The sequence below is a fragment of the Chlorocebus sabaeus genome, chromosome 21 (genome assembly GCF_047675955.1).
Source record: "Chlorocebus sabaeus isolate Y175 chromosome 21, mChlSab1.0.hap1, whole genome shotgun sequence".
NCBI lineage: Eukaryota > Metazoa > Chordata > Mammalia > Primates > Cercopithecidae > Chlorocebus > Chlorocebus sabaeus.
The window spans coordinates 9,361,037-9,376,607 of NC_132924.1; the positions used below are offsets into that span (position 1 = coordinate 9,361,037).

General features: G+C 37.6%; 1 pseudogene; it reads right to left on the reverse strand.

Moving 5' to 3' along the window:
- Nucleotides 1-6,489: 6,489 nt before the first annotated feature.
- Nucleotides 6,490-14,422, reverse strand: LOC103227355 (ubiquitin carboxyl-terminal hydrolase 10 pseudogene; annotated as a pseudogene).
- Between the last annotated feature and the right edge of the window lie 1,149 nt (nt 14,423-15,571).

Sequence of the window (15,571 nt, forward strand, 5' to 3'; positions counted from 1 at the left end):
AGTTAATCATATTTTCCCACTGTTGTAAACCATCTGTTCTGATTCTTATCCTTCCAACCTGCAAAGATATGTATTAAGTCTAAATATTTGGGGCAGAGAGTTATAGCTGGGAAAATTTGTAACTAATGACTTATTTCTGCTCTGTTTATGATACCATTTGCTGCCTTTGACTATTGGTTAGTTTTAGTTCTCTTTGTATTTTACTGTGTAGAATTATATATCATTATTTGTTTACATTCATGATACCTTCTTGTTCAAAGGCAACTCCTATGTTAGTAAATTTGGAATAAACTGGTGACTTTAGTTTGTAATAGGGTCTGATACTTAGGTAACATTAATACAGTAGATAAACGTTTAGATGATTTTGTTGAGGCAGGTAATGTCTCTAGCAGTGAAAGAAGTGAGTATATTTACAGATCTATCTATCTGTCTATCTATCTATCTAATTTATAATCATCATATATCAATTAGGAAGTAGGAGAAGGAAGAAGAGGACGAAGAGAATGAGGAAGAAAAGAAGGAGGAAGAGGAGAAAAGGTTAAACAAGCAAATGAAAGAAATCCTCATAATATTTGAAGTAACAGAACATTGAGTATCAAAACAGTATGTTACAGAAACAATGGGACATGAAACAGTAATGTTCTGAGTTAGGTGAAGAAGAATTAAATTAAAAAAAGAAAATAGGCTGGGCACAGTGGCTCACACCTGTAATCCCAGCACTTTGGGAGGCCAAGGCAGGCAGATTACCTGAGATCAGGAGTTCGAGACCAGCCTGGCCAACATGGTGAAACCCCATCTCTACTAAAAATAAAAAAAATTAACTTGGTGTGGTGACACATGCCTATAATCCTAGCTACTCAGGAGGCTGTTGTGGGAAGTCAGGGACCCCAAACAGAGGGACCAGCTGAAGTTGTGGCAGAAGAAAATAAATTGTGAAGATTTCATGGACATTTATTAGTTCCCCAAATTAATACTTTCATAATTTCTTACACCTGTCTTTACTTCAATCTCTGAACATAAATTGTGAAGATTTCATGGACACTTATCACTTCCCCAATCAATACCCTTGTGATTTCCTATGCCTGTCTTTAATCTCTTAATCCCATCATCTTCATAAGCTGAGGAGGATGTATGTCGCCTCAGGACCCTATGATGATTGCATTAACTGCACAAATTGTTTCTAGAGCATATGTGTTTGAACAATATGAAATGTGGGCACCTTGAAAAAGGAACAGGATAACAGCAATGTTCAGGGAACAAGGGAGATAGCCTTGAATTCTGACTGCCGGTGAGCCGGTGGAACAGAGCCATATTTTTCTTCTTTCAGAAGCAAATAGGAGAAATATCGCTGAATTCTTTTTCTCAGCCAGGAACATCCCTGAGAAAGAGAATGCGCCCTTGAGGGTAGGCCTATGAACGGCCCCCTTGGAGGCAGCCATCTCTTAGGGTTGAAGCCGAGGGCATGAAATAAGCCCCGGTCTCCTGTAGCTCTCCCAGGCTTGTTAGGATGAGGAAATTGCCACCTAACAAATTTTGGTCAGACAGGTTGTCTGCTTTCAAACCCTGTCTCCTGATAAGATGTTATCAATGACAATGCATGCTTGAAGCTTCATTAGCAATTTTAATTTCACCCCATCCTGCAGTCCTGTGATCTTACCCTACCTCCAGTTGCTTTGTGATATTTTATTACCTTGTGAAGCATGTGATCTCTGTGACCCACACCCTATTCTTACACTCCCTCCCCTTTTGAAAATCACTAATAAAACTTTGCTGGTTTTACAGCTCAGGGAGCATCACGGAAACCGCCAACATGTGATGTCTCCCCCGAACACCCAGCTTTAAAATTTCTCTCTCTTGTACTCATTCCCTTTTTTTTATCAGACCAGCCAACGCTTAGGGAAATAGAAAAGAACCCACGTTAAATATCGGGGGTGGGATTTCCCCTGGTAGGAGGCTGAGGCAGGAGAATTTTTTGAGCCTGGAGGTGGAGTTTGCAGTGAATCGAGATCCTGCCACTGCACTCCAGCCTGGCCAGCAGAGCAAGACTCTGTCTCAAAAATAAATAAAATAAAATAAATAAATAAATACATAGAATTTTGCCAGGAGTCAAGTGTTGATTTTCATCTTCACATATTAAATGCAGTCACATGTTAAATATTGCAAGTACAAGGTATGCAATTTATGAAAGTCAGTAACACTTGACATGTAAAATTCACTAGAAAACCTAACATTAGTTTATTCGTTTTTTCCTGTGACTAATGGTCATCATTCATATTTCACTTACGGAATGATGGTATTAAAAATTTGCGGATTTTAATTTTCCAGTTTTTCCCCAACACTCCCTGTTAGTAGCCCTGACTACTATACTTCCTCACAACTGTTATAAACATGCTTTCCACCAATGGTTCTCAAATGTCTCTTTCCACATGGATCAGTAAATTTATAACAAAAGAGGGTTTCCAATTTCTTATTGTATCAAGTAATAGCATTACAATAAAACATCACCATAATTTTCAAAAAGAATGTACTATTTTACCAAATTTGGAAAAGACATAAGCCTAGAATAACATTCTGAATAAATATAAAGAACAAATTTACAATATATATTAAAAGCAAGAAGGGAATATGTAAACTTGTTTGAAGTAGAAAAAGCAACATGTGCAATCTTAGTGTATATAAAACTTTTATGTCATATCTTAATTATACAGAATATATTTAGTAAATGTTAACTTTCTTCCATAACTTTTATTTTTATAAAGTAATGTTAAAATGTTATAAAATGTTGCGGTAGCATTGCTGTTAGTGAATCCTTTGTACCCTCACCAAACCCATTCCTCGTTTTTGTAATCATTTTACTGAAATTGGATAAAAATTCTCCCCTTTCATTTACACACACACACACACATACATACACACAGAGCACACATTCATAAAAAATATTTAGTGATTTTCTTGAGTGCTAAAAATCTTCACATAAATGTAATATCTGGAAATCTGTCTGGGGGAAGGTTGCCCAATGTATTATTTTCTTCAGATTTATCATTATTGATAGATGGAAATTAGGTTCACATAATTTTCTTATAGCTTTACATTATATACCTTTTGACAGTTTACAGCTATATCCTCTTTTTCATAAGTATCTGGGGCTTTTACAATGTGCTGTGTTTACACTGCACTGAAATCTTAGGTATGTGTCCTCTTCACAAGTATAAATGTTTCCATATAGAGGGGAAATTCCTGGACGGTTGAGTATGTGCATTTTCAACCTCCTCGATAATGCAAAGTTTTCACCACAAGTAGATATGTCAATTTACGTTCCCTAATATAGTGTATGGGAGTTTTCACTTGCCACTATCTTCATAAACTTCTATCGTTGCCACATTTTAATTTTTTTTTTTTTTTTTTTTTTTTTTTTTTTTTTTTTTTTTTTGAGATGGAGTCTCGCTCTGTCGCCCAGGCTGGAGTGCAGTGGCGCAATCTCGGCTCACTGCAAGCTCCGCCTCCCGGGTTCACGCCATTCTCCTACCTCAGCCTCCCGAGTAGCTGGGACTACAGGCGCCCGCCACTGCGCCCGGCTAATTTTTTTCTATTTTTTAGTAGAGACGGGGTTTCACCATGGTCTTGATCTCCTGACCTTGTGATCCACCCGCCTCGGCCTCCCAAAGTGCTGGGATTACAGGCGTGAGCCACCGCGCCCGGCCCATTGCCACATTTTATACTAATTTTTGTTCATATGATTTTTTGGTTTAATTTACAATAATTAATTATGTTATTAAATTGATTATATTATGAAATTTAATAGTGATTATGAAATTTAATTAAAATATTAAAATTAATATTAAACTCTAAAAGGTCATTTAAAAGTAGAATTTGGAAACTTGTAAAGAATTATAAATATTCCTCAATGTCAAATTTAGCTGTAGTGCTATAATCCCTTTAATTATTACTGGAAAATGATAGAAAAATACATGAGTTGTCAAGTTTCACAAAAGCAAAGTTTTAGTTTTTTCTCCAGAATTAGATTACTTTTATAGAATGTTTTGTAGGAATCACCATTTTAATGTTCCCATAAATGAGTAAGGTATTTCAATTTGCTTTTTAAAAAATTCAATCCTGTATTTTTTAATATAATCCTAGATTTTAAAAATATTTTAATATTTTAATATTAAAATAAAATTTAAATATTCTATTATTAAATTTTAATATTAAAATAAAATTTTAATTTTTGAAACGTTTTTAATATTTTTAATATTTGATATTAATCCTATATCTTTTAACACAATCCTTTAAAGTCTTATAACTGTTTTTCTATCTTCATGTATCTTTAAGTTTTATTCCCAGGCATCTTACATACCTTATTGATACATTAATGCAATTTATTTAAAAAGTATTTTAATTAATTGTTGCTAATAAGTTGAGCCAATTTTTTTTGTGTGGAACAAGTAGTCCTAAATTTATTTTGTTAGTTTCAATTGTTATTTGTAGATCTTAAGAAAAGGGATATTTATAAAGCCTTCAAATGACAATTTGTTTCTTCCTTTCTGGTCTCATGGACAGTTTTGTGGTAGAACGGGGGAAATTTTGTGGATATTCTAACTTATTTACTTGGCATTCTGACAGCCTCCTTTTTCTTTCTTTAAGCAGATTTCCTCCTTTTAGATTATATATTTCACAGTTTTTCCAGTAACAGTTACTTGTCTATTGGAAGAAAAATGTCTGAGTAGTTGTTTACCTGAATATAATCTTTTATTTGTCCTACCTCATGAAAGAGAATTAGTGAGCAGATGATGGAGAATCCTCAGTAGTTAGTCACTCTTTCTAAATAACTTGGTAGTATTCCTCTGGCATTTATTTGACTATCTGCTGGTGAAATGTATGCTTAATCTGCTTTTAATGCTGCTGTTAGTTTAACTTTTGAAGCTCATCCACTTTGTCTTTTTGTTCACATATAAGATTTTTTTTCTTCATTTTCCTGTTCTTGAATCTTTTCTCTGAGAATTTATTTTATCTAGTTTAGGCATTTGGTGTATTTCCTCAACTTGATGATCATGCCATTCATCAAGTTTGAAAAAATTTACCCTGTTTTTCTCTTTGAATTTTGTCTCTCTCTACTTAATTTCCAGACTTCCCATTAAACATATGTCAGAGCTTCTCATTCTGTTCCCCATTTCTCTTGTATTTACTTCATTTTTTTCATATCTTTATTTCTTTATGCTACCTTCTAACATTTTTATTCTCATATTTATTGTTCACTTTACAGCCTCATTAACATTAACAGAATTATAACTTAACCCTATTGGTTTAGTTTATTTCCTTGTATTTCTATCTTGTGTTAGTAGCTTCAGGGACACAACATGGGAATAGTAAAAACTCCTTTTGCATACCACACTCTTGTTATTGAAATATGGTTGGTTTGCTTTGTTTTTTTTTTTTTTTTTAATTTAAATTTTGATGTAGTGAACTCATACAAACCTAAAATGTAAACATGAAGTAGGTCCATGAAAATATTCTCTTTGAACGAACCACAGCATGCATACCAGCAACGTGATCTCTTGCTTATCACTCCTCTGGTGTCACCTTACTCTTATTTTCTCCTCATACCTCTTAATTCCTTTGTTTCACAGTCTCTGAGGTTCTTTCTTTCTTTTTTTTTAACCAACTTTGTGATTTTTATTGATGGGCGACAACTTTATACTCCTAGATATCACTAAACTGTGTGCAATTAGGGATGCAGCATTAGAGAAGAGCTGACAGTAGAATTAAACAGAGCAGATTGAAAGAGAGATCTTCATTATTTGCCCATTTTTCGTTATGTGTACACAGAAGCATGAATGCGATTTGAAATCTTTTAATGACAATAAAGTTACAATCACCCATCTATGTAGACTAACATTTTAACTCCAAATATTTTATCTGTAATGTGTATGTAAGCAGTTTCTCTCCACACAATTATTAAAATTTCTCCTGTTAGGAACCAGCAACTTATTTTTTATGCTTATTTTTCTTCTGAAGTAAGAACTAGTTCTTCTTTGATAACTGGCTTATTTTTATCATTTAACAAAAACTAAAGGGTAGGGAAGAAAAGTGTGATGGATTAAAAAATGTCTTTTTTAAGGAAAGAGAAAATTCATTTTCACAAATTTACAAGTGTTGTTGCTGGTGCAGGATTTATTCTACTAAGCAAAGAGACTGGGGATCAAATCCGCTTTCTTATCTCAGGAATCAGCATTATTTCAGAAATATGGGTTTTTGTGGATTTTCTAAAATCAAGCGACAGTCTGTTTCAACCAAATGATTTTGATTTGGAAGTTAGAGTCAACAGAAACTATGTTGTGCACGAACCCCAAGGCATCTCCTTTTCGTTCTAGCCCATTCTTGCAAAGGGAGAAAGAGTTTCTCTCTAAAGAGCCACTAAAGAGAGGCGGGAAGTGAGTGTGAGGTGGTGTCCTACGAAGCAGGCACTGGGCGCACACACAGGGCACAGAGGGTTTACACCAGGTCCACTCGGCGGTAATACAGGAGGTCGGCTGTGCGTTCAGCAGTTGGTTTCACCACCTGGTACTGGTTGATCACCTTGACTGTCTGGTCATCAATGCGCAGCCAGCCATTCAGACCGATCTGGAAGACGTCTGTAGTGTACTGGCCGCCCGTCACACTGTTGCCGTGATGGTAGACCACTGCAGCGAGACAATAGGTTCTGTGGCATTTAAAATTCTTATTTTTAACCCCTGAAGAAAGCAGTTCTTTACTAATTTCCAAGTCCACAGGATATTCAATATTTTTGATAAGCTTCTGCACCCACCAGTCTTCTCATAAACGAATCGTTTCAGGTGTAGCACAAGGAGAGGAGGGAGTTTTTCCAGAGTCAATCTTCGACTATCTCAACCTCTTGTTTGGTTTTTGTGGTATAACCTTGGACAGATTCTCTTGCCACCAAGCTCTCCAGTGCATCCTGGGGTGTACGTATCTTGTTAGACTGGATATCCTACTGCAATGTGAAAAATGGCTGCAAAGTGGCAGATTCTTTTGAACTCTGCTGGTAAACCACAGACCAAAAATGCCGGTGATTGGAGTCTGAACAAACTCCTCCTGGCGGGTGACGGAAGTCTTGTTCCGGGGGTCCGCTTGCTCCCATTCATCCTCGCTTTCTTCACCTTGTTCTTCCTGCTTTTCTTCATTAATAGAGTGGTTTTGGGGGCCATTGGAAATCGTAAGTTTTTCATTATTTGGTGGGAGAAACTTCTTTAGGTTCAACATTTCCTCATGAAGTCCATTTAGGATAAAGCCTAAGTATTCTTCAGCATCGTCTTGTTGACCCTTTTCAGACAGGCTTGACTTGTTAAATGTCAGGAGTCTGTAAATATATGTGGGCTCAAAGGCAGCTCCAGGGTGAATGCCCCTCACGATTTTATCTCCAAGAGCTTGTCGGGGTTTTGGAGGTATGGCATATTAGTAAACTCATTCATTAGCCGAACAAAGCTGTCTATCATGGGTGTTGACGTACGAGGCCTTTGCACTTTGGAATACAGAGGAATGAACTTCATCAGGTGGTACATCGGCGGGCAGGCAGCCAGTGCCTGCAGTGTAGCATTAATGTAGCACCACTTCCCTTTACTGATCAGCCCGTGGGGTTGCAACGACACTGGTTTATGGATTAGGGTTGCATTCTCCAGTCACTCTGCAATCTTTATGGCTACAGGATCCTCTGAAACTGGAACAAGCCCTTCTTTGACTTCAACCTGCTTTACAGAAACCAGGGGAGATACGGTGGGAGGGGAATACTTAGTTTCCACATAGGCCACCAGCGAGGAGGAAGAGGGCTTAGAATCATGAAAGAGACTGGCCCAGGACTTGGGCTGGGTGACAGGAAGGGTGCCTGATGCAGAGCCCGTGCCGTCAGCCAGAGGTGATGCACTCTCGGGTTTGGTTGGGTCCAAGTCTATGCTTTCCGTGGTGTGCAACTCCACTCCGTTGGTAGCTGTGCCCTCACCCGAGGATTCAAGTATTTGCCCATTAGCAACTCCAAGGCTTTCAGTAGTATCGGTACCAACGCAGGGCTGAGCCCTAGCTGTCCTTGACGGGGTGTCTCTGTCAGCCTCTGCAGAGAAGCAGGACTCGCCAAAATTAGCCCTGGGGACCCCCTCCGGCTACCCGCAGTCCTGGTGTCACTGTCGAGTGCTCCGGGGAAAGGACTGTCAGGCACAGTGTCACTGACAGAATCCGTGGAGTTCTGGGGGCTGTTACAAGTCCTGGGAGTAACTGACGGGGGCATGTCACCCATAAATTCTGCATCCTCTGCACTGACACTGTTGGGGACTGCCGAACTGGCGTGGCCATTGACCAGGGCTTTTGTGGAAATACTATCATCACCACCATCTTTCAAATAACTGTAATATCCAGGTGGCCACTTTTTCTTCTTTTTACGCTCCCTTTGTCCAAGACCACCTGAGACACCATCATTTTTCAAAACTTCCGCCTCCACATTAGAACTTCCATCCAAAGCGAGGGCAGAGCCTGGGTACTGGCAGTCGGTGGAGCTCTATAATTTGCTTCTTTAGTTATACCATCAGGGGTTGTTTTGGAAGTTGTACAATCGAGAATAAATTCAGGGGCCTGAGGGTTCAGTGTGCTTGAAATACTGTAGCTGGGGTTTTCGGCAACGTGTCACTGGATTCAATGACTTCATTGACACCAAACTCAATTCTCTGATATTCCTGTCCATTAGGTAGTTTATCCACAGCCTGTATGCCACACAGAACTGTTCCACGGTACGGAGGAAGCTCAACTGAAGATCGAGGAGTCACAAAGAACTGATTGAATTCATCAGGGCTAAAATCTCCAAAAATATACTGCGGGCTGTGGAGGGCCGTGGCTGCGCGTTTCAATGGGACTCGGCGCTCCTCCGGCTGCTCCCGCTGCTTCCCCCGCCGCCGCCATCTTCTCGCCCGCACGTGCACAGCCTCTGAGGTTTTTTCAGTGAACAAAGCTATTTATTTTAATTGTGAGATAGCAAAATATATTGAGCTTTATTTTTGTTGCAAATAATTTTTGTATCACAGTTGTGAATTGTTTTTAGTTTATTTGTTTTTCTGATTAAACTCTCATGCCCTGGGAGTTTAGGAGAGATTCAATGTAAGATTTCTGTTTTTGTTTTTGTTACTGTTTGAGACGAAGTCTCGCTCTGTCACACAGGCTGGAGTACAGTGGCACGATCTCAGCTCACCGCAGCCTCTTCCTTTCGGGTTCAAGCAATTCTCCTGATTCAGCCTCCGGAGTAGCTGGGATTACAGGTGCCCTCCACCACGCCGGGATAATTTTTTGTATTTTTACTGGAGACAGGGTTTCACCACGTTGGCCAGGCTGGTCTCAAGCTCATGATCTCAGGTGTTCTGCCATCCTTGGCTTCCCAAAGTGCTGGGATTACAGGCATGAGTCACCGTGCCTGGCCTCAATGTAATGTTTCTTTCCCCCTCTTACAATTAAATAGTTTATCCCTTTCCCAAAGCTAGATATACAGATACACAAATACACATTTCCCATTTAAAAATTTACTTCTATGTTCCTAAATTCTACTTTCCTTTTGCTGTTCATCATTTAGAGTTGTGAAAAGTCAACTACTTTTCTCTCTCGTTTTACCTTCACCGTACCTTTAGGAAAAATATGAAAATATCCCACGAGGGGAAATAAAATCCTTACCTCAAGTTTCCTCATTTAACTTCAGGTTAAAGTCTCTGCTCGTAGCAAGAGACGTTGCAGTTTATACCAGGATTAAATGCTTGCTAACTCGATCAAGTATCTATATTGTTCTACAATGTGGAGTTATACCCAAATAGATATAATGCTAAAATTTTTCTAAATCTTGAGTTTCTAAGGGCAGGTTTTATATAATTCATATTGAATATTCTTATGTCATAGATAAAGGTAGGTAGGTAGTGTCCTCTGTCAGATATCACAACATTTTTAATAAAATGAGATTTATAACAATGAGTATAAATATACTTTTATTATTTTTTAAAGATTTTAGAAGCATTAGAACTTTTATATATCAGAGAAACTCTAAAAATGAAATCGTGGCATTCCAAGAAAATAACCAACTGTACATTATCAGATTTTTATTGTTAAACATAATTGGTTGTCTCATATTCTGATTTTAGAAAACATATATTTTTACTGACATTAAATATACTCTGGGGTAGGGTTAGAGTGCAAATCATCAAGATCTAGGACATTTAAAATTATAGAAATTTCTGTTCTTATCTGGAAGCATGCCTTTAACTGAGTTGAATTTAAACGCACATACACACACACACAATCTTAAATATATCAGTCTTATTTTTAGTCTGTGGGATAGATATGCAAGGAGGTCGTGTTTGGATTAGAATCCCAGAATTTGCATTGAAAAACAACATGTTTTGCACCTGCATGCTCCCCTAGAGTAATTTAATGTTGCAATTTCTGACAAGATAATTCCATCTTCACTGTAGTTGACTTTGCAGTAAGCTGTAGAGAGAAAATAAACGTGAACATACATTGGGGTAGGAAAAAATATATTTAACAAAAAGGAACTTAGCACATAAGCTACAAGACTCAAAATTGGAGAAGAATGACAAAAGGAGATACAGAATCCAAATCATAATTTTGTCTTTCTCTCCCTTCGAAAGACCTGCGCTGTGTGTGAGCTGTGTGTGCACAGTATGTCTGCATCGTGCACCCATCACTTAGCACTCTGCACAAAAACTAACTTTGCTGTTGGAGGAATATTCTGCGGCAGCACACCAGCATTTTAGGACAAAAACAAAGGATGGCACAATCTTTTCTGGGAGCATTTAGGAATAGTGAAAAAAAATATAACATTTCTTGCTTCAAGCAAGCTGAAAGATAAAGGTTAAACTTTAGCTGTTGAAGTCCTGGAAGTAGATTCATAGGGAGGCACGTGGACTCACACTTCTATCCATATTCCTGTTCACCATTTGGGATCCATTTTATTTTTCTCTTATTTTTTTTATGACAATTTCAATGGAATCCCCAGTCCATGTAGGAAAGTGTCCGTCTGAAATCCTTCTCAAAATTGAACTCACATTTAGTTTCCCAACAGGAGATGAGGTTAGGTACCCTAGATGAGCAGTAGAATGATTTCTTTGTGGCTCTGGACTAACTCTTATTTTCCACTTTTAGAGAGAAAAGTATGACTTGTCACATCTTGCTACTCTGTTTTGTGATTTTTCTTTAATTAACCAATTTCTGAGGCAATGGTCATAAGTGGACAATTTGCAAGCAATTTTGAAATATTCTTTAAGTATGTTATAGTATACTAAGCCTTACAGTTCTGAAAAGGAGACAAGTCAATTAAATAAGATTAGCTAGGTGAGAAAAATACTATGCTCAAATACTCAAACAATATTCCATCCTCATTATTTTTTCAAAGGTGTGCCAAAAAGCTGTGATTAAACTGGGTCAAATTCAGTGTCGTTTGAAGACTCATGAGTGTACAGAATAGAAATTAATCTAATAACCTATGTTCAACCTCAGAGGAAAAAAGTTATCAAAGACTGAACAGTCTGAATACATTTTAGTCTCTCCCAAATTCAAAATTATATGACCCACCTCCACCCTTCAAAGGACAATTTGTTGAGAAGTGGAAACACGCTATGGGTTTATATTTCAGTATATAACTCTTCTTAGAATCACAGAATCACAAGTTTTGATAAGATTCTTGTAATTATTTTATCCAACTCAATCAAAGTTTGAGTTTGAGTTACTTTTGCATCCGTATTCCTACAGTTCTAATTATAGGGCATTTCTAATTATTCGAATACTTATATTTTGAGAGCCAAGAGTCATGAGAAACAATAAATGGGTTTGACAGACTAAATTCTAACAACAAATAAAGAAAAAAATAGAAATTTTTGCAAAAACAAAGGTGTGGTCAGTAGAATAATGCCCCCCTCCTCTGACAACCCCTGCCACGCCCTCAGATTTCTGTCCAGATCCCCACAACCCGTGAATACTTTATGCTACATAGCAAATGAGACTTGAGATTGCTAATCAGCTAACCTTACCAACAAGAGTATCCTAGCTTAGATTTTCTGGGTGGACCCAATGTGAAACAAGGGCTTTAAAAGTGGGAGAGGAAGGCAAGCAAAACAGAATGGGAGATATGAGGACAGGAGCAATGCCAGAGAGATGAGGTGTGGGAGATACTGAACCAGTATTGCTGATTTTGTGGGTGGAAAAATGGGCCACCAGCCAGCCAGTGTGGCAGCCTGTGGAAGTTGGTAGATGCAAGAAAAAAAAAATTGTCCCTGAAAGCCTCCAGGAAGAAGCACAGCTCTACCAACACCTTGGTTTCAGCCCAGTGAGACCAGTGTCCACCATCTGACCCCCCAGAACTGTAAAATATTAAATTTGTCCTGTGTTTTTATCAGTTTTGTAAGTTTATATGCAAATATAGCCTATTCTTCAAGATGATGTACATCACTATGTAAATTAGGTTTGCTTGATGTATCCATACCTGTATCTATTATGTTAAACTGATTTCAAACTGGAGCAGCCTTCAAATTACAGGTCAAAGGGCCTGTCACTAGCAGGGCAAATGGTAACAGGACACTAACTTACATGGGCTTCACATGGCGTTCATGTGTTTTTTCCTTTGAAGTACTTCATACTATGTTAAGGATAAGAGCAATGTTCTTCATTTTTCGTCCTGCGTGAAACATCAATGCCTTTCAAGAACTGCTTTATTTTGATGGGATTAGAAAGGAACTATGATATGACTTTAATTTTCTCTAACTATTGACTACCTTAGTAGCTTTTAGCCAGGAAATTGTTATAGCAGCAAGAAACTAATACAAAATAATTATAAAACACATCATGGTACAATATGATGCATTGAACAATGATTAATAGAAATAAAGAGAGAAAATTTTATTTGTCTCCTGTAGTAGGGTCCTTCCTCTCAGGATGGGTCAAGATCCATGATTCGGACACACAGATATTAAAAGTAATCCCAGTACCCCACACGGTCCAGAATTGGACCTGGTCAACATGGTCTCTAAAATGTACATGAGTCCAGGCTTGGTTATAGTGCAAGGGAAAAAGGTATTGTCACAGCCTGGCAAGGGAAGTTAACGTGGGAGATGGAAGACACGGTGGGTACACCAGTAGCCCTCTGAAAGATGGGAATTCAGACACACCCTTGGAAAATGATGGCCTAGAAACAGAGGATCACATGCACTGCTTAAATAAATCTCACAAAAGATGAAGTAACATAAATATTACTTCTGGTGGAAAGGGTTTGAATGAAGTAAATAGAGAGCTGTGGAAGCAACTATCAGAAGGATCAAAAAGGAGCTGAAGGACTTGCCGCTGTGTGATGGAACACAGAGGGAAGGAGACAGCTGACTGCTGCTTTTATGCACATGCTTTCCCATAGGATTTGATACAGAAAAAAGTTTATGCATTCATTTTATTAAAAGTCAATTTTTTTATAAATAAAATTCTGATTTATGCTTTTTGACAGAATTTTTTGGAGCCCAAAAGTGAATAAGGATGAACTTGAGTCTCTCTGATAGCACTTACTATTAGTTTTAGCTTACATAAAGTATTATTTATTTTCCAAAAATGGGGACAAATAATAGGACTGACATAAATCACAGATATGTATATATCAAGCTATTATTTCCATATTGTGGCCAAACAATTGATGAAGGCAAAAGTCAAATCACAACACTTTTCTAATTCCATCAAAATAAAGCTGCATTTGAAAGGTATAGATGTTTCATGTAATAGGAAAACTGAAGAACTTTACTGTGATCCATGATCTAGTATGAAGTACTCCAAAGGAAAGACCACATGAATGCCATGTGAAGCCCACATACGTTAATGCCTTGTTACCATTTGCCTTGCTAGTGACAGGCCCTTTGGCGTATGATCAGTAATGTGGAGGCTGCTCCAAGGGGTTTATCATCTGTTTAACATGATACATATAGATATAGTTATAGATATATCATGCAAGTCTGATTTTTCTAGTAATGTAGATAATCCTGAAGAATAGGTTAAATTTGCACATAAACTTAGAGAACAGAAAATAATAATATAACTTCAACTTTCCTTAGAGAGTAACAGGCCCTTGTAAATATTGATGACAAAGTATTGATGCTAATGAAGTCAACACACTGTTCTATACTGTGGCAACGTAAAAGAGAATTTTGAACAATCTTTCATTAGGATATGCAATCCATGTCCCACCTCCTTGACTCTGGGTAGGTGTGTGACTGTTTTGATTAATTGAGAGTGACAGAAGTGGTGCTCTGTGATTATGAGGATAACTGATAAAATATCCTATATCTTCTTCTTGCAACTCCGGGAATGTTTTCTCCGAAAGGATCCGGTTCACATGAAGCAAGTCCAGCAACTCTGACATTGCCGCTGTGGTTGCGAGTCCATAAGAAACCTCTTCTGTTTCACGCACACTCCTGGCTGAGCTCCAGCCTGCTAGGCGGCATCATTTGGATACCAGATCAACAAGCCATTGTGGTTCAGCCCAATTGAGCTTTCAGATTACTATAGCCCCAGTCAATATCTGACTACAATTATGTGAGAGATCCTAAGCAAGAATTTTCCAGCTGAGCCTTTCATCACTGACAAAAATTTATCACTGAAAAAATTATGGACCAAGAAAAATGGCTATGTTGAGCTTGCTTTGTATAATTGGTGAAATAGTATTAATACCTAGAATATGAGTGTACTTAGGAGTTTATTTATTTATACGTGTTGACATGGGTGAGAGAAGCAGAAGAACTCCAGGCAACCACACAACTTCACGTTTTATTCCTTATTTATAGTATCACTTTTTTAAAAAGTACCCTAGGTCTTCATTTTCCTCATTTTCTTATCTTCAAACAGGAGTTCATAATAATAAGCAACTCTCCAGATTTTTATAGTAATGAAATAGGATAGAACAAAATAAATCTCTTGGCCTTAGTGAAAGTCTAACACAGCCAGCCTCTATGGGAAGTTAATCAGGGCTCCTGAAACTTGCAGTTCTGGACCATGTGCTCACCAGATGCACAGAAGCTTCAGTGCTCTGCATTCAGAGAGGTGGAGAGAGGGAAGGCATTTTCTTTGGCATCCCTTCTCATTCTGAGGGCTTGTGATTTTACATTTTATTATGGTTATATGTCTTTGATTCTGCACTTGAAATCCTTGAAATAAGAAAGATATGAAAAATTTAAGGTTACCTATTATTATTTTTTCCTTTCATTAATACAGTAATTGAAAACGATTATACATTAAGAACAATTTTCTTCTTTACCAAGACAAAGTATCTCATTTAATAGATATGGGCAGTGCTTTATATAAACATTTACTGTGAGATTTTCCAACATAGATGAACAGTTAATGGTACTCTCTCCTGTGCAATCAAGAGTAATTATTCATTGCAACATGGCCTTCTGACATTTTCATTCAGAAAAAAATAGATACGAAATTAGAATAGAAAAACTAAACTATAGTTATGAAATTACCCGGTAACAAAAACAAAGGGAAAATTCCAAGGAAAAGATAATCGTCA